Here is an 18,157-nt window from a genome sequence, read left to right as displayed (position 1 = left end):
ACTGGCAGGTGAAGCCGTTGAAGCTACTGGCAAGGCAAGTACTGGCAGGTGAAGCCGTTGAAGCTACTGGCAAGGCAAGTACTAGCAGGTGAAGCCGTTGAAGCTACTGGCAAGGCAAGTACTGGCAGGTGAAGCCGTTGAAACTACTGGCAAGGCAAGTACTGGCAGGTGAAGCCGTTGAAGCTACTGGTAAGGCAAGTACTAGCAGGTGAAGCCGTTGAAGCTACTGGCAAGGCAAGTACTGGCAGGTGAAGCCGTTGAAGCTACTGGCAAGGCAAGTACTGGCAGGTGAAGCCGTTGAAGCTATTGGCAATGCAAGTACTGGCAGGTGAAGCCAATGAAGCTACTGCCAAGGCAAGTACTGGCAGGTGAAGCCGTTGAAGCTACTGGCAAGGCAAGTACTGGCAGGTGAAGCCGTTGAAGCTATTGGCAATTCAAGTACTGGCAGGTGAAGCAAATGAAGCTACTGCCAAGGCAAGTACTGGCAGGTGAAGCCGTTGAAGCTACTGTCAAGGGAAGTACTGGCAGGTGAAGCCGTTGAAGCTACTGGCAAAGCAAGTACTGGCAGGTGAAGCCGTTGAAGCTACTGGCAAGGCAAGTACTAGCAGGTGAAGCCGTTGAAGCTACTAGCAAGGCAAAGCTGTTTAAGTTACTGGCAAGGCAAGTACTGGCCCGAGAAGACATCGAAGTACTGGCGGACGAAGCCAATGAAGCTACTGTAAATGCAAGTACTGGCAGGTGAAGCCGTTGAAGCTACTGGCAAGGCAAGTACCGGCAGGTGAAGCCGTTGCAGCTACTTGCAAGGCAAGTACTGGCAGGTGAAGCCGTTGAAGCTACTGGCAAGGCAAGTACTGGCAGGTGAAGCCAATGAAGCTACTGCCAAGGCAAGTACTGGCAGGTGAAGCCGTTGAAGCTACTGACAAAGGAAGTACTGGCAGGTGAAGCCGTTGAAGCTACTGTCAAGGGAAGTACTGGCAGGTGAAGCCGTTGAAGCTACTGGCAAGGGAAGTACTGGCAAGTGAAGCCGTAGAAGCTACTGGCAAGGCAAGTACTGGCGGACGAAGCCAATGAATCTACTGGAAATGCAAGTACTGGCAAGTGAAGCCATTGAAGCTACTGGCAAGGCAAGTACTGGCAGGTGAAGCCGTTGAAGCTACTGGCAAAGCAAGTACTGGCAGGTGAAGCCGTTGAAGCTACTGTCCAGGGAAGTACTGGCAGGTGAAGCCGTTGAAGCTACTGGCAAGGCAAGTACTGGCAGGTGAAGCCGTTGAAGCTACTGGCAAGGCAAGTACTAGCAGGTGAAGCCGTTGAAGCTACTGGCAAGGCAAAGCCGTTTAAGCTACTGCCAAGGCAAGTACTGGCAGGTGAAGCCGTTGAAGCTACTGGCAAGGGAAGTACTGGCAGGTGAAGCCGTTGAAGCTACTGCCAAGGCAAGTACTGGCTTGTGAAGCCACTGAAGCTAATGCCAAGGCAAGTACTGGCAGGTGAAGCCGTTGAAGCTACTGGCAATTCAAGTACTGGCAGGTAAAGCCAATGAAGCTACTGCCAATGCAAGTACTGGCAGGTGAAACCGTTGAAGCTACTGGCAAGGGAAGTACTGGCAGGTGAAGCCGTTAAAGCTACTGGCAAGGCAAGTACAGGCAGGTGAAGCCGTTGAAGCTACTGGCAAGGCAAGTACTGGCACGTGAAGCCATTGAAGCTAATGTCAAGGCAAGTACTGGCAGGTGAAGCCGTTGAAGCTACTGGCAAGGCAAGTACAGGCAGGTGAAGCCGTTGAAGCTACTGGCAAGGCAAGTACTGGCACGTGAAGCCATTGAAGCTACTGGCAAAGCAAGTTCTGGCAGGTGAAGCCATTGAAGCTACTGGCAAGGCAAGTACTGGCAGGTGAAGCCATTGAAGCTACTGGCAAGGCAAGTACTGGCAGGTGAAGCCATTGAAGCTACTGGCAAGGCAAGTACTGGCAGGTGAAGCTATTGAAGCTACTGGCAAGGCAAGTACTGGCAGGTGAAGCCTTTGAAGCTACTGGCAAGGCAAGTACTGGCAGGTGAAGCCGTTGAAGCTACTGGCAATTCAAGTACTGGCAGGTGAAGCCAATGAAGCTACTGCCAAGGCAAGTACTGGCAGGTGAAGCCATTGAAGCTACTGGCAAGGGAAGTACTGGCAGGTGAAGCCGTTGAAGCTACTGGCAAGGCAAGTACTGGCAGGTGAAGCCGTTGAAGCTACTGGCAAGGCAAGTACTGGCAGGTGAAGCCGTTGAAGCTACTGGCAAGGCAAGTACTGGCAGGTGAAGCCGTTGAAGCTATTGGCAATGCAAGTACTGGCAGGTGAAGCCAATGAAGCTACTGCCAAGGCAAGTACTGGCACGTGAAGCCGTTGAAGCTACTGGCAAGGCAAGTACTGGCAGGTGAAGCCGTTGAAGCTACTGGCAATTCAAGTACTGGCAGGTGAAGCAAATGAAGCTACTGCCAAGGCAAGTACTGGCAGGTGAAGCCGTTGAAGCTACTGTCAAGGGAAGTACTGGCAGGTGAAGCCGTTGAAGCTACTGGCAAAGCAAGTACTGGCAGGTGAAGCCGTTGAAGCTACTGGCAAGGCAAGTACTAGCAGGTGAAGCCGTTGAAGCTACTAGCAAGGCAAAGCTGTTTAAGTTACTGGCAAGGCAAGTACTGGCCCGAGAAGACATCGAAGTACTGGCGGACGAAGCCAATGAAGCTACTGTAAATGCAAGTACTGGCAGGTGAAGCCGTTGAAGCTACTGGCAAGGCAAGTACCGGCAGGTGAAGCCGTTGCAGCTACTTGCAAGGCAAGTACTGGCAGGTGAAGCCGTTGAAGCTACTGGCAAGGCAAGTACTGGCAGGTGAAGCCATTGAAGCTACTGCCAAGGCAAGTACTGGCAGGTGAAGCCATTGAAGCTACTGGCAAGGGAAGTACTGGCAGGTGAAGCCGTTGAAGCTACTGGCAAGGCAAGTACTGGCAGGTGAAGCCGTTGAAGCTACTGGCATGGCAAGTACTAGCAGGTGAAGCCGTTGAAGCTACTGGCAAGGCAAGTACTGGCAGGTGAAGCCGTTGAAGCTACTGGCAAGGCAAGTACTGGCAGGTGAAGCCGTTGAAGCTATTGGCAATGCAAGTACTGGCAGGTGAAGCCAATGAAGCTACTGCCAAGGCAAGTACTTGCAGGTGAAGCCGTTGAAGCTACTGGCAAGGCAAGTACTGGCAGGTGAAGCCGTTGAAGCTACTGGCAATTCAAGTACTGGCAGGTGAAGCAAATGAAGCTACTGCCATGGCAAGTACTGGCAGGTGAAGCCGTTGAAGCTACTGTCAAGGGAAGTACTGGCGGGTGAAGCCGTTGAAGCTACTGGCAAAGCAAGTACTGGCAGGTGAAGCCGTTGAAGCTACTGGCAAGGCAAGTACTAGCAGGTGAAGCCGTTGAAGCTACTAGCAAGGCAAAGCTGTTTAAGTTACTGGCAAGGCAAGTACTGGCCCGAGAAGACATCGAAGTACTGGCGGACGAAGCCAATGAAGCTACTGTAAATGCAAGTACTGGCAGGTGAAGCCGTTGAAGCTACTGGCAAGGCAAGTACCGGCAGGTGAAGCCGTTGCAGCTACTTGCAAGGCAAGTACTGGCAGGTGAAGCCGTTGAAGCTACTGGCAAGGCAAGTACTGGCAGGTGAAGCCAATGAAGCTACTGCCAAGGCAAGTACTGGCAGGTGAAGCCGTTGAAGCTACTGGCAAAGGAAGTACTGGCAGGTGAAGCCGTTGAAGCTACTGTCAAGGGAAGTACTGGCAGGTGAAGACGTTGAAGCTACTGGCAAGGCAAGTACTGGCAAGTGAAGCCGTAGAAGCTACTGGCAAGGCAAGTACTGGCAGGTGAAGCCGTTGAAGCTACTGGCAAGGGAAGTACTGGCAGGTGAAGCCGTTGAAGCTACTGCCAAGGCAAGTACTGGCTTGTGAAGCCACTGAAGCTACTGCCAAGGCAAGTACTGGCAGGTGAAGCCAATGAAGCTACTGCCAATGCAAGTACTGGCAGGTGAAACCGTTGAAGCTACTGGCAAGGGAAGTACTGGCAGGTGAAGCCGTTGAAGCTACTGGCAAGGCAAGTACAGGCAGGTGAAGCCGTTGAAGCTACTGGCAAGGCAAGTACTGGCACGTGAAGCCATTGAAGCTAATGTCAAGGCAAGTACTGGCAGGTGAAGCCGTTGAAGCTACTGGCAAGGCAAGTACAGGCAGGTGAAGCCGTTGAAGCTACTGGCAAGGCAAGTACTGGCACGTGAAGCCATTGAAGCTACTGGCAAAGCAAGTTCTGGCAGGTGAAGCCATTGAAGCTACTGGCAAGGCAAGTAATGGCAGGTGAAGCCATTGAAGCTACTGGCAAGGCAAGTACTGGCAGGTGAAGCCATTGAAGCTACTGGCAAGGCAAGTACTGGCAGGTGAAGCCATTGAAGCTACTGGCAAGGCAAGTACTGGCAGGTGAAGCCTTTGAAGCTACTGGCAAGGCAAGTACTGGCAGGTGAAGCCGTTGAAGCTACTGGCAATAAAAGTACTAGCAGGTAAAGCCGTTGAAGCTACTAGCAAGGCAAAGCTGTTTAAGTTACTGGCAAGGCAAGTACTGGCCCGAGAAGACATCGAAGTACTGGCGGACGTAGCCAATGAAGCTACTGTAAATGCAAGTACTGGCAGGTGAAGCCGTTGAAGCTACTGGCAAGGCAAAGCCGTTTAAGCTACTGCCAAGGCAAGTACTGGCAGGTGAAGCCGTTGAAGCTACTGGCAAGTGAAGTACTGGCAGGTGAAGCCGTTAAAGCTACTGCCAAGGCAAGTACTGGCAGGTGAAGCCAATGAAGCTACTGCCAAGGCAAGTACTGGCAGGTGAAGCCGTTGAAGCTACTGGCAAGGGAAGTACTGGCAGGTGAAGCCGTTGAAGCTACTGGCAAGGGAAGTACTGGCAGGTGAAGCCAATGAATCTAATGCCAAGGCAAGTACTGGCAGGTGAAGCCGTTGAAGCTACTGTCAAGGCAAGTACAGGCAGGTGAAGCCGTTGAAGCTACTGGCAAGGCAAGTACTGGCAGGTGAAGCCATTGAAGCTACTAGCAGAGCAAGTTCTGGCAGGTGAACCCATTGAAGCTATTGGCAAGGCAAGTACAGGCAGTTGAAGCCGTTGAAGCTACTGGCAAGGCAAGTACTGACAGGTGAAGCCGTTGAAGCTACTGGCAAGGCAAGTACTGGCAGGTGAAGCCGTTGAAGGTACTGTCAAGGCAAGTACTGGCAGGTGAAGCCGTTGAAGCTACTGGCAAGGCAAGTACTGGCGGACGAAGCCAATGAAGCTACTGGAAATGCAAGTACTGGCAGGTGAAGCCGTTGAAGTTACTGGCAATTCAAGTACTGGCAGGTGAAGCCGTTGAAGCTACTGACAAGGGAAGTACTGGCAGGTGAAGCCGTTGAAGCTACTGGCAAGGCAAGTACTGGCAGGTGAAGACTTTGAAGCTACTGGCAAGGCAAGTAATAGCAGGTGAAGCCGTTGAAGCTACTGGCAAGGCAAAGCCGTTTAAGCTACTGCCAAGGCAAGTACTGGCAGGTGAAGCCGTTGAAGCTACTGGCAAGGGAAGTACTGGCAGGTGAAGCCGTTAAAGCTACTGCCAAGGCAAGTACTGGCAGGTGAAGCCAATGAAGCTACTGCCAAGGCAAGTACTGGCAGGTGAAGCCGTTGAAGCTACTGGCAAGGGAAGTACTGGCAGGTGAAGCCGTTGAAGCTACTGGCAAGGGAAGTACTGGCAGGTGAAGCCAATGAATCTAATGCCAAGGCAAGTACTGGCAGGTGAAGCCGTTGAAGCTACTGTCAAGGCAAGTACAGGCAGGTGAAGCCGTTGAAGCTACTGGCAAGGCAAGTACTGGCAGGTGAAGCCATTGAAGCTACTAGCAGAGCAAGTTCTGGCAGGTGAACCCATTGAAGCTATTGGCAAGGCAAGTACAGGCAGTTGAAGCCGTTGAAGCTACTGGCAAGGCAAGTACTGACAGGTGAAGCCGTTGAAGGTACTGTCAAGACAAGTACTGGCAGGTGAAGCCGTTGAAGCTACTGGCAAGGCAAGTACTGGCGGACGAAGCCAATGAAGCTACTGGAAATGCAAGTACTGGCAGGTGAAGCCGTTGAAGTTACTGGCAATTCAAGTACTGGCAGGTGAAGCCAATGAAGCTACTGGCAAGGCAAGTACTGGCAGGTGAAGCCATTGAAGCTACTGGCAAGGCAAGTACTGGCAGGTGAAGCCATTGAAGCTACTGGCAAGGCAAGTACTGGCAGGTGAAGCCTTTGAAGCTACTGGCAAGGCAAGTACTGGCAGGTGAAGCCGTTGAAGCTACTGGCAATAAAAGTACTAGCAGGTAAAGCCGTTGAAGCTACTAGCAAGGCAAAGCTGTTTAAGTTACTGGCAAGGCAAGTACTGGCCCGAGAAGACATCGAAGTACTGGCGGACGTAGCCAATGAAGCTACTGTAAATGCAAGTACTGGCAGGTGAAGCCGTTGAAGCTACTGGCAAGGCAAAGCCGTTTAAGCTACTGCCAAGGCAAGTACTGGCAGGTGAAGCCGTTGAAGCTACTGGCAAGTGAAGTACTGGCAGGTGAAGCCGTTAAAGCTACTGCCAAGGCAAGTACTGGCAGGTGAAGCCAATGAAGCTACTGCCAAGGCAAGTACTGGCAGGTGAAGCCGTTGAAGCTACTGGCAAGGGAAGTACTGGCAGGTGAAGCCGTTGAAGCTACTGGCAAGGGAAGTACTGGCAGGTGAAGCCAATGAATCTAATGCCAAGGCAAGTACTGGCAGGTGAAGCCGTTGAAGCTACTGTCAAGGCAAGTACAGGCAGGTGAAGCCGTTGAAGCTACTGGCAAGGCAAGTACTGGCAGGTGAAGCCATTGAAGCTACTAGCAGAGCAAGTTCTGGCAGGTGAACCCATTGAAGCTATTGGCAAGGCAAGTACAGGCAGTTGAAGCCGTTGAAGCTACTGGCAAGGCAAGTACTGACAGGTGAAGCCGTTGAAGCTACTGGCAAGGCAAGTACTGGCAGGTGAAGCCGTTGAAGGTACTGTCAAGGCAAGTACTGGCAGGTGAAGCCGTTGAAGCTACTGGCAAGGCAAGTACTGGCGGACGAAGCCAATGAAGCTACTGGAAATGCAAGTACTGGCAGGTGAAGCCGTTGAAGTTACTGGCAATTCAAGTACTGGCAGGTGAAGCCGTTGAAGCTACTGACAAGGGAAGTACTGGCAGGTGAAGCCGTTGAAGCTACTGGCAAGGCAAGTACTGGCAGGTGAAGACTTTGAAGCTACTGGCAAGGCAAGTAATAGCAGGTGAAGCCGTTGAAGCTACTGGCAAGGCAAAGCCGTTTAAGCTACTGCCAAGGCAAGTACTGGCAGGTGAAGCCGTTGAAGCTACTGGCAAGGGAAGTACTGGCAGGTGAAGCCGTTAAAGCTACTGCCAAGGCAAGTACTGGCAGGTGAAGCCAATGAAGCTACTGCCAAGGCAAGTACTGGCAGGTGAAGCCGTTGAAGCTACTGGCAAGGGAAGTACTGGCAGGTGAAGCCGTTGAAGCTACTGGCAAGGGAAGTACTGGCAGGTGAAGCCAATGAATCTAATGCCAAGGCAAGTACTGGCAGGTGAAGCCGTTGAAGCTACTGTCAAGGCAAGTACAGGCAGGTGAAGCCGTTGAAGCTACTGGCAAGGCAAGTACTGGCAGGTGAAGCCATTGAAGCTACTAGCAGAGCAAGTTCTGGCAGGTGAACCCATTGAAGCTATTGGCAAGGCAAGTACAGGCAGTTGAAGCCGTTGAAGCTACTGGCAAGGCAAGTACTGACAGGTGAAGCCGTTGAAGGTACTGTCAAGACAAGTACTGGCAGGTGAAGCCGTTGAAGCTACTGGCAAGGCAAGTACTGGCGGACGAAGCCAATGAAGCTACTGGAAATGCAAGTACTGGCAGGTGAAGCCGTTGAAGTTACTGGCAATTCAAGTACTGGCAGGTGAAGCCAATGAAGCTACTGCCAAGGCAAGTACTGGCAGGTGAAGCCGTTGAAGCTACTGGCAAGGGAAGTACTGGCAGGTGAAGACTTTGAAGCTACTGGCAAGGCAAGTACTGGCAGGTGAAGCCGTTGAAGCTACTGGCAAGGCAAGTACTGGCAGGTGAAGCCGTTGAAGCTACTGGCAAGGCAAGTACTGGCAGGTGAACCCGTTGAAGCTACTGGCAAGGCAAGTACTGGCAGACGAAGCCAATGAAGCTACTGGAAATGCAAGTACTGGCAGGTGAAGCCGTTGAAGCTACTGGCAAGGCAAGTACTGGCAGGTGAAGCCGTTGAAGGTACTGTCAAGACAAGTACTTGCAGGTGAAGCCGTTGAAGCTACTGGCAAGGCAAGTACTGGCGGACGAAGCCAATGAAGCTACTGGAAATGCAAGTACTGGCAGGTGAAGCCGTTGAAGTTACTGGCAATTCAAGTACTGGCAGGTGAAGCCAATGAAGCTACTGCCAAGGCAAGTACTGGCAGGTGAAGCCGTTGAAGCTACTGGCAAGGCAAGTACTGGCAGGTGAAGACTTTGAAGCTACTGGCAAGGCAAGTACTGGCAGGTGAAGCCGTTGAAGCTACTGGCAAGGCAAGTACTGGCAGGTGAAGCCGTTGAAGCTACTGGCAAGGCAAGTACTGGCAGGTGAACCCGTTGAAGCTACTGGCAAGGCAAGTACTGGCAGACGAAGCCAATGAAGCTACTGGAAATGCAAGTACTGGCAGGTGAAGCCGTTGAAGCTACTGGCAAGGGAAGTACTGGCAGGTGAAGCCTTTGAAGCTACTGGCAAGGGAAGAACTGGCAGGTGAAGCCGTTGAAGCTACTGGCAAGACAAGTACAGGCAGGTGAAGCTGTTGAAGCTACTGGAAGGCAAGTACTGGCAGGTGAAGCCATTGAAGCTACTGGCAAGGCAAGTACTGGCAGGTGAAGCCATTGAAGCTACTGGCAAGGCAAGTACTGGCAGGTGAAGCCATTGAAGCTACTGGCAAGGCAAGTACTGGCAGGTGAAGCCTTTGAAGCTACTGGCAAGGCAAGCACTGGCAGGTGAAGCCGTTGAAGCTACTGGCAAGGCAAGTACTGGCAGGTGAAGCCGTTGAAGCTACTGGCAAGGCAAGTACTGGCGGACGAAGCCAATGAGGCTACTGTAAATGCAAGTACTGGCAGGTGAAGCCGTTGAAGCTACTGGCAATTCAAGTACTGGCAGGTGAAGCAAATGAAGCTACTGCCAAGGCAAGTACTGGCAGGTGAAGCCGTTGAAGCTACTGTCAAGGGAAGTACTGGCAGGTGAAGCCGTTGAAGCTACTGGCAAAGCAAGTACTGGCAGGTGAAGCCGTTGAAGCTACTGGCAAGGCAAGTACTAGCAGGTGAAGCCGTTGAAGCTACTAGCAAGGCAAAGCTGTTTAAGTTACTGGCAAGGCAAGTACTGGCCCGAGAAGACATCGAAGTACTGGCGGACGAAGCCAATGAAGCTACTGTAAATGCAAGTACTGGCATGTGAAGCCGTTGAAGCTACTGGCAATTCAAGTACTGACAGGTGAAACCATTGAATCTACTAGCAAAGCAAGTACTGGCAGGTGAAGCCGTTGAAGCTACTGGCAAGGCAAGTACTGGCAGGTGAAGCCGTTGAAGCTACTGGCAAGGCAAGTACTGGCAGTTGAAGCCATTGAAGCTACTGCCAAGGCAAGTACTGGCAGGTGATGCCGTTGAAGCTACTGGCAATTCAAGTACTGGCAGCTGAAGCCAATGAAGCTACTGCCAAGGCAAGTACTGGCAGGTGAAGCCGTTGAAGCTACTGGCAAGGCAAGTACCGGCAGATGAAGCCGTTGCAGCTACTGGCAAGGCAAGTACTGGCAGGTGAAGCCGTTGAAGCTACTGGCAAGGCAAGTACTGGCAGTTGAAGCCATTGAAGCTACTGCCAAGGCAAGTACTGGCAGGTGATGCCGTTGAAGCTACTGGCAATTCAAGTACTGGCAGGTGAAGCCGTTGAAGCTACTGTCAAGGGAAGTACTGGCAGGTGAAGCCGTTGAAGCTACTGGCAAGGCAAGTACTGGCAAGTGAAGCCGTTGAAGCTACTGGCAAAGCAAGTACTAGCAGGTGAAGCCGTTGAAGCTACTGGCAAGGCAAAGCCGTTTAAGCTACTGCCAAGGCAAGTACTGGCAGGTGAAGCCGTTGAAGCTACTGGCAAGGGAAGTACTGGCAGGTGAAGCCGTTGAAGCTACTGCCAAGGCAAGTACTGGCTGGTGAAGCCACTGAAGCTACTGCCAAGGCAAGTACTGGCAGTTGAAGCCGTTGAAGCTACTGGCAATTCAAGTACTGGCAGGTGAAGCCAATGAAGCTACTGCCAATGCAAGTACTGGCAGGTGAAACCGTTGAAGCTACTGGCAAGGGAAGTACTGGCAGGTGAAGCCGTTGAAGCTACTGGCAAGGCAAGAACTGGCAGGTGAAGCCGTTGAAGCTATTGGAAATGCAAGTACTGGCAGGTAAAGCCAATGAAGCTACTGCCAAGACAAGTACTGGCAGGTGAAGCCGTTGAAGGTACTGTCAAGGCAAGTACTGGCGGACGAAGCCAATGAAGCTACTGGAAATACAAGTACTGGCATGTGAAGCCGTTGAAGCTACTGGCAATTCAAGTACTGACAGGTGAAACCATTGAATCTACTAGCAAAGCAAGTACTGGCAGGTGAAGCCGTTGAAGCTACTGGCAAGGCAAGTACTGGCAGGTGAAGCCGTTGAAGCTACTGGCAAGGCAAATACTGGCAGGTGAAGCCGTTGAAGCTACTGGCAAGGCAAGTACTGGCAGGTGAAGCCAATAAAGCTAATGCCAAGGCAAGTACTGGCAGGTGAAGCCGTTGAAGCTACTGGCAAGGCAAGTACTGGCAGGTGAAGCCGTTGAAGCTCCTAGCAGAGCAAGTTCTGGCAGGTGAAGCCGTTGAAGCTACTGGCAAGGCAAGTACTGTCGGACGAAGCCAATGAAGCTACTGGAAATGCAAGTACTGGCAGGTGAAGCCGTTGAAGCTACTGGCAATTCAAGTACTGGCAGGTGAAGCCAATGAAGCTACTGCCAAGGCAAGTACTGGCAGGTGAAGCCATTGAAGCTACTGGCAAGGGAAGTACTGGCAGGTGAAGCCGTTGAAGCTACTGGCAAGGCAATTACTGGCAGGTGAAGCCGTTGAAGCTACTGGCAAGGCAAGTACTAGCAGGTGAAGCCGTTGAAGCTACTGGCAAGGCAAGTACTGGCAGGTGAAGCCGTTGAAGCTGCTGGCAAGGCAAGTACTGGCAGGTGAAGCCGTTGAAGCTATTGGCAATGCAAGTACTGGCAGGTGAAGCCAATGAAGCTACTGCCAATGCAAGTACTGGCAGGTGAAGCCGTTTAAGCTACTGGCAAGGCAAGTACTGGCAGTTGAAGCCGTTGAAGCTACTGGCAAGGCAAGTACTGGCAAGTGAAGCCGTAGAAGCTACTGCCAAGGCAAGTACTGTCGGACGAAGCCAATGAAGCTACTGGAAATGCAAGTACTGGCAGGTGAAGCCGTTGAAGCTACTGGCAATTCAAGTACTGGCAGGTGAAGCCAATGAAGCTACTGCCAAGGCAAGTACTGGCAGGTGAAGCCGTTGAAGCTACTGTCAAGGGAAGTACTGGCAGGTGAAGCCGTTGAAGCTACTGGCAAGGCAAGTACTGGCAGGTGAAGCCGTTGAAGCTACTGGCAAGGCAAGTACTAGCAGGTGAAGCCGTTGAAGCTACTGGCAAGGCAAAGCCGTTTAAGCTACTGCCAAGGCAAGTACTGGCAGGTGAAGCCGTTGAAGCTACTGGCAAGGGAAGTACTGGCAGGTGAAGCCGTTGAAGCTACTGCCAAGGCAAGTACTGGGTGGTGAAGCCACTGAAGCTACTGCCAAGGCAAGAACTGGCAGTTGAAGCCGTTGAAGCTACTGGCAATTCAAGTACTGGCAGGTGAAGCCAATGAACCTACCGTAAATGAATGTACTGGCAGGTGAAGCCGTTGAAGCTACTGGCAAGGCAAGAACTGGCAGGTGAAGCCGTTGAAGCTATTGGAAATGCAAGTATTGGCAGGTAAAGCCAATGAAGCTACTGCCAAGGCAAGTACTGGCATGTGAAGCCGTTGAAGGTACTGTCAAGGCAAGTACTGGCAGGTGAAGCCGTTGAAGCTACTGGCAAGGCAAGTACTGGCGGACGAAGCCAATGAAGCTACTGGAAATACAAGTACTGGCATGTGAAGCCGTTGAAGCTACTGGCAATTCAAGTACTGACAGGTGAAGCCATTGAATCTACTAGCAAAGCAAGTACTGGCATGTGAAGCCGTTGAAGCTACTGGCAAGGCAAGTACTGGCAGGTGAAGCCGTTGAAGCTACTGGCAAGGCAAATACGGGCAGGTGAAGCCGTTGAAGCTACTGGCAAGGCAAGTACTGGCAGGTGAAGCCAATGAAGCTAATGCCAAGGCAAGTACTGGCAGGTGAAGCCGTTGAAGCTACTGGCAAGGCAAGTACTGGCAGGTGAAGCCGTTGAAGCTACTAGCAGAGCAAGTTCTGGCAGGTGAAGCCGTTGAAGCTACTGGCAAGGCAAGTACTGTCGGACGAAGCCAATGAAGCTACTGGAAATGCAAGTACTAGCAGGTGAAGCCGTTGAAGCTACTGGCAAGGCAAGTACTGGCAGGTGAAGCCGTTGAAGCTACTGGCAAGGCAAGTACTGGCAGGTGAAGCCGTTGAAGCTATTGGCAATGCAAGTACTGGCAGGTGAAGCCAATGAAGCTACTGCCAAGGCAAGTACTGGCAGGTGAAGCCGTTGAAGCTACTGGCAAGGCAAGTATTGGCAGGTGAAGCTGTTGAAGCTACTGGCAAGGCAAGTACTGGCGGACGAAGCCAATGAAGCTACTGGAAATGCAAGTACTGGCAGGTGAAGCCGTTGAAGCTACTGGCAATTCAAGTACTGGCAGGTGAAGCCAATGAAGCTACTGCCAAGGCAAGTACTGGCAGGTGAAGCCGTTGAAGCTACTGGCAAGGGAAGTACTGGCAGGTGAAGCTGTTGAAGCTACTGGCAAGGGAAGTACTGGCAGGTGAAGCCGTTGAAGCTACTGGCAAAGCAAGTACTGGCAGGTGAAGCCCTTGAAGCTACTGGCAAGGCAAGTACTGGCAGGTGAAGCCATTGAAGCTACTGGCAAGGCAAGTACTGGCAGGTGAAGCCGTTTAAACTACTGGCAAGGCAAAGCTGTTTAAGTTACTGGCAAGGCAAGTACTGACCCGAGAAGACATCGAAGTACTGGCGGACGAAGCCAATGAAACTACTGGAAATGCAAGTACTGGCAGGTGAAGCCGTTGAAGCTACTGGCAAGGGAAGTACTGGCAGGTGAAGCCAATGAAGCTACTGCCAAGGCAAGTACTGCCAGGTGAAGCCGTTGAAGCTACTGGCAAGGCAAGTACTGGCAGGTGAAGCCATTGAAGCTACGGGCAAAGCAAGTTCTGGCAGGAGAAGCCATTGAAGCTACTGGCAAGGCAAGTACTGGCAGGTGAAGCCATTGAAACTACTGGCAAGCAAGTACTGGCAGGTGAAGCCGTAGAAGCTACTGGCAAGGCAAGTACTGGCGGATGAAGCCAATGAAGCTACTGGAAATGCAAGTACTGGCAGGTGAAGCCGTTGAAGCTACTGGCAATTCAAGTACTGGCAGGTGAAGCCAATGAAGCTACTGCCAAGGCAAGTACAGGCAGGTGAAGCCGTTGAAGCTACTGTCAAGGGAAGTACTGGCAGGTGAAGCCGTTGAAGCTACTGGCAAGGCAAGTACTGGCAGGTGAAGCCGTTGAAGCTACTGGCAAGGCAAGTACTGGCGGACAAAGCCAATGAAGCTACTGGAAATACAAGTACTGGCATGTGAAGCCGTTGAAGCTACTGGCAATTCAAGTACTGAGAGGTGAAGCCATTGAATCTACTAGCAAAGCAAGTACTGGCAGGTGAAGCCGTTGAAGCTACTGGCAAGGCAAGTACTGGCAGGTGAAGCCGTTGAAGCTACTGGCAAGGCAAATACTGGCAGGTGAAGCCGTTGAAGCTACTGGCAAGGCAAGTACTGGCAGGTGAAGCCAATGAAGCTAATCCCAAGGCAAGTACTGGCAGGTGAAGCCGTTGAAGCTACTGGCAAGGCAAGTACTGGCACGTGAAGCTATTGAACCTACTGGCAAAGCAAGTTCTGGCAGGTGAAGCCATTGAAGCTACTGGCAAGGCAAGTACTGGCAGGTGAAGCTGTTGAAGCTTCTGGCAATGCAAGTACTGGCAGGTGAAGCCGTTGAAGCTACTAGCAAGGCAAAGCCGTTTAAGTTACTGGCAAGGCAAGTACTGGCCCGAGAAGACATCGAAGTACTGGCGGACGAAGCCAATGAAGCTACTGTAAATGCAAGTACTGGCAGGTGAAGCCGTTGAAGCTACTGTCAAGGCAAGTACCGGCAGGTGAAGCCGTTGAAGCTACTAGCAAAGCAAGTACTGGCAGGTGAAGCCGTTGAAGCTACTGGCAAGGCAAGTACTGGCAGGTGAAGCCATTGAAGCTACTGGCAAGGCAAGTTCAGGCAGGTGAAGCCATTGAAGCTGCTGGCAAGGCAAGTACTGGCAGGTGAATCCATTGAAGCTACTGGCAAGGCAAGTTCTGGCAGGTGAAGCCATTGAAGCTACTGGCAAAGCAAGTTCTGGCAGGTGAAGCCATTGAAGCTACTGGCAAGGCAAGTACTGGCAGGTGAAGCCATTGAAGCTACTGGCAAGGCAAGTACTGGCAGGTGAAGCCATTGAAGCTACTGGCAAGGCAAGTACTGGCAGGTGAAGCCATTGAAGATACTGGCAAGGCAAGTACTGGCAGGTGAAGCCATTGAAGCTACTGGCAATTCAAGTACTGGCAGGTGAAGCCGTTGTAGCTACTGGCAAGGCAAGTACTGGCAGGTGAAGCCGTTGAAGCTACTGGCAAGGAATGTACTGGCAGGTGAAGCCTTTGAAGCTACTGGCAAGGCAAGTACTGGCAGGTGAAGCCTTTGAAGCTATTGGCAAGGCAAGTACTAGCAGCTGAAGCCGTTGAAGCTACTGGCAAGGCAAAGCTGTTTAAGTTTCTTGCAAGGCAAGTACTGGCCCGAGAAGACATCGAAGTACTGGCGGATGAAGCCAATGAAGCTACTGTAAATGAAAGTACTGGCAGGTGAAGCCGTTGAAGCTACTGGCAAGGCAAGTACCGGTAGGTGAAGCCGTTGAAGCTACTGGCAAGGCAACTACTGGCAGGTGAAGCCGTTGAAGCTACTGGCAAGGCAAGTACTGGCAGGTGAAGCCATTGAAGCTACTGGCAAGGCAAGTACTGGCAGGTGAAGCCGTTGAAGCTACTGGCAAAGCAAGTTCTTGCAGGTGAAGCCTTTGAAGCTACTGGCAAGGCAAGTTCTGGCAGGTGAAGCCGTTGAAGCTACTGCCAAGGCAAGTACTGGCAGGTGAAGCCGTTGAAGCTACTGGCAAGGCAAGTACCGGCAGGTGAAGCCGTTGAAGCTACTGGCAACGCAAATACTGGCAGGTGAAGCCTTTGAAGCTACTGGCAAGGCAGGTACTGGCAGGTGAAGCCGATGAAGCTACTGGAAAGGGAAGTACTGGCAGGTGAAGCCAATGAAGCTAATGCCAAGGCAAGTACTGGCTGGTGAAGCCATTGAAGCTACTGGCAAAGCAAGATCTGGCAGGTGAAGCCATTGAAGCTACTGGCAAGGCAAGTACTGGCAGGTGAAGCCATTGAAGCTACTGGCAAGGCAAATACTGGCAGGTAAAGCCATTGAAGCTACTGGCAAGGCAAGAACTGGCAGGTGTAACCGTTAAAGCTACTGGCAAGGCAAGTACTGGCAGGTGAAGCCATTGAAGCTACTGGCAAGGCAAGTACTGGCAGATGAAGCCTTTGAAGCTACTGGCAAGGCAAAGCCGTTTAAGCTACTGGCAAGGCAAGTACTGGCCCGATAAGCCATTGAAGCTACTGGCAAAGCAAGTTCTGGCAGGTGAAACCATTGAAGCTACTGGCAAGGCAAATACTGGCAGGTGAAGCCGTTGAAGCTACTGGCAAGGCAAGTACTGGCAGGTGAAGCCAATGAAGCTAATCCCAAGGCAAGTACTGGCAGGTGAAGCCGTTGAAGCTACTGGCAAGGCAAGTACTGGCACGTGAAGCTATTGAACCTACTGGCAAAGCAAGTTCTGGCAGGTGAAGCCATTGAAGCTACTGGCAAGGCAAGTACTGGCAGGTGAAGCTGTTGAAGCTTCTGGCAATGCAAGTACTGGCAGGTGAAGCCGTTGAAGCTACTAGCAAGGCAAAGCCGTTTAAGTTACTTCCAAGGCAAGTACTGGCCCGAGAAGACATCGAAGTACTGGCGGACGAAGCCAATGAAGCTACTGTAAATGCAAGTACTGGCAGGTGAAGCCGTTGAAGCTACTGTCAAGGCAAGTACCGGCAGGTGAAGCCGTTGAAGCTACTAGCAAAGCAAGTACTGGCAGGTGAAGCCGTTGAAGCTACTGGCAAGGCAAGTACTGGCAGGTGAAGACATTGAAGGTACTGGCAAGGCAAGTTCAGGCAGGTGAAGCCATTGAAGCTGCTGGCAAGGCAAGTACTGGCAGGTGAATCCATTGAAGCTACTGGCAAGGCAAGTTCTGGCAGGTGAAGCCATTGAAGCTACTGGCAAAGCAAGTTCTGGCAGGTGAAGCCATTGAAGCTACTGGCAAGGCAAGTACTGGCAGGTGAAGCCATTGAAGCTACTGGCAAGGCAAGTACTGGCAGGTGAAGCCATTGAAGCTACTGGCAAGGCAAGTACTGGCAGGTGAAGCCATTGAAGCTACTGGCAAGGCAAGTACTGGCAGGTGAAGCCATTGAAGATACTGGCAAGGCAAGTACTGGCAGGTGAAGCCATTGAAGCTACTGGAAATTCAAGTACTGGCAGGTGAAGCCGTTGTAGCTACTGGCAAGGCAAGTACTGGCAGGTGAAGCCGTTGAAGCTACTGGCAAGGCATGTACTGGCAGGTGAAGCCATTGAAGCTACTTGCAAGGCAAGTACTGGCACGTGAAGCCTTTGAAGCTATTGGCAAGGCAAGTACTAGCAGCTGAAGCCGTTGAAGCTACTGGCAAGGCAAAGCTGTTTAAGTTACTGGCAAGGCAAGTACTGGCCCGAGAAGACATCGAAGTACTGGCGGACGAAGCCAATGAAGCTACTGTAAATGAAAGTACTAGCAGGTGAAGCCGTTGAAGCTACTGGCAAGGCAAGTACCGGTAGGTGAAGCCGTTGAAGCTACTGGCAAGGCAACTACTGGCAGGTGAAGCCGTTGAAGCTACTGGCAAGGCAAGTACTGGCAGGTGAAGCCATTGAAGCTACTGGCAAGGCAAGTACTGGCAGGTGAAGCCGTTGAAGCTACTGGCAAAGCAAGTACTTGCAGGTGAAGCCTTTGAAGCTACTGGCAAGGCAAGTTCTGGCAGGTGAAGCCGTTGAAGCTACTGCCAAGGCAAGTACTGGCAGGTGAAGCCGTTGAAGCTACTGGCAAGGCAAGTACCGGCAGGTGAAGCCGTTGAAGCTACTGGCAAAGCAAATACTGGCAGGTGAAGCCTTTGAAGCTACTGGCAAGGCAGGTACTGGCAGGTGAAGCCGATGAAGCTACTGGAAAGGGAAGTACTGGCAGGTGAAGCCAATGAAGCTAATGCCAAGGCAAGTACTGGCTGGTGAAGCCATTGAAGCTACTGGCAAAGCAAGATCTGGCAGGTGAAGCCATTGAAGCTACTGGCAAGGCAAGTACTGGCAGGTGAAGCCATTGAAGCTACTGGCAAGGCAAATACTGGCAGGTGAAGCCATTGAAGCTACTGGCAAGGCAAGAACTGGCAGGTGTAACCGTTAAAGCTACTGGCAAGGCAAGTACTGGCAGGTGAAGCCATTGAAGCTACTGGCAATGCAAGTACTGGCAGGTGAACCCATTGAAGCTACTGGCAAGGCAAGTACTGGCAGATGAAGCCTTTGAAGCTACTGGCAAGGCAAAGCCATTGAAGCTACTGGCAAGGCAAGTACTGGCCCGAGAAGCCATTGAAGCTACTGGCAAAGCAAGTTCTGGCAGGTGAAACCATTGAAGCTACTGGCAAGGCAAGTACTGGCAGGTGAAGC

The sequence above is a fragment of the Elgaria multicarinata genome, chromosome 1 (genome assembly GCF_023053635.1).
Source record: "Elgaria multicarinata webbii isolate HBS135686 ecotype San Diego chromosome 1, rElgMul1.1.pri, whole genome shotgun sequence".
Classification (NCBI taxonomy): domain Eukaryota; kingdom Metazoa; phylum Chordata; class Lepidosauria; order Squamata; family Anguidae; genus Elgaria; species Elgaria multicarinata.
The sequence above is the reverse complement of the archived record's forward strand: the minus strand, read 5'-3'. Positions refer to the sequence as shown.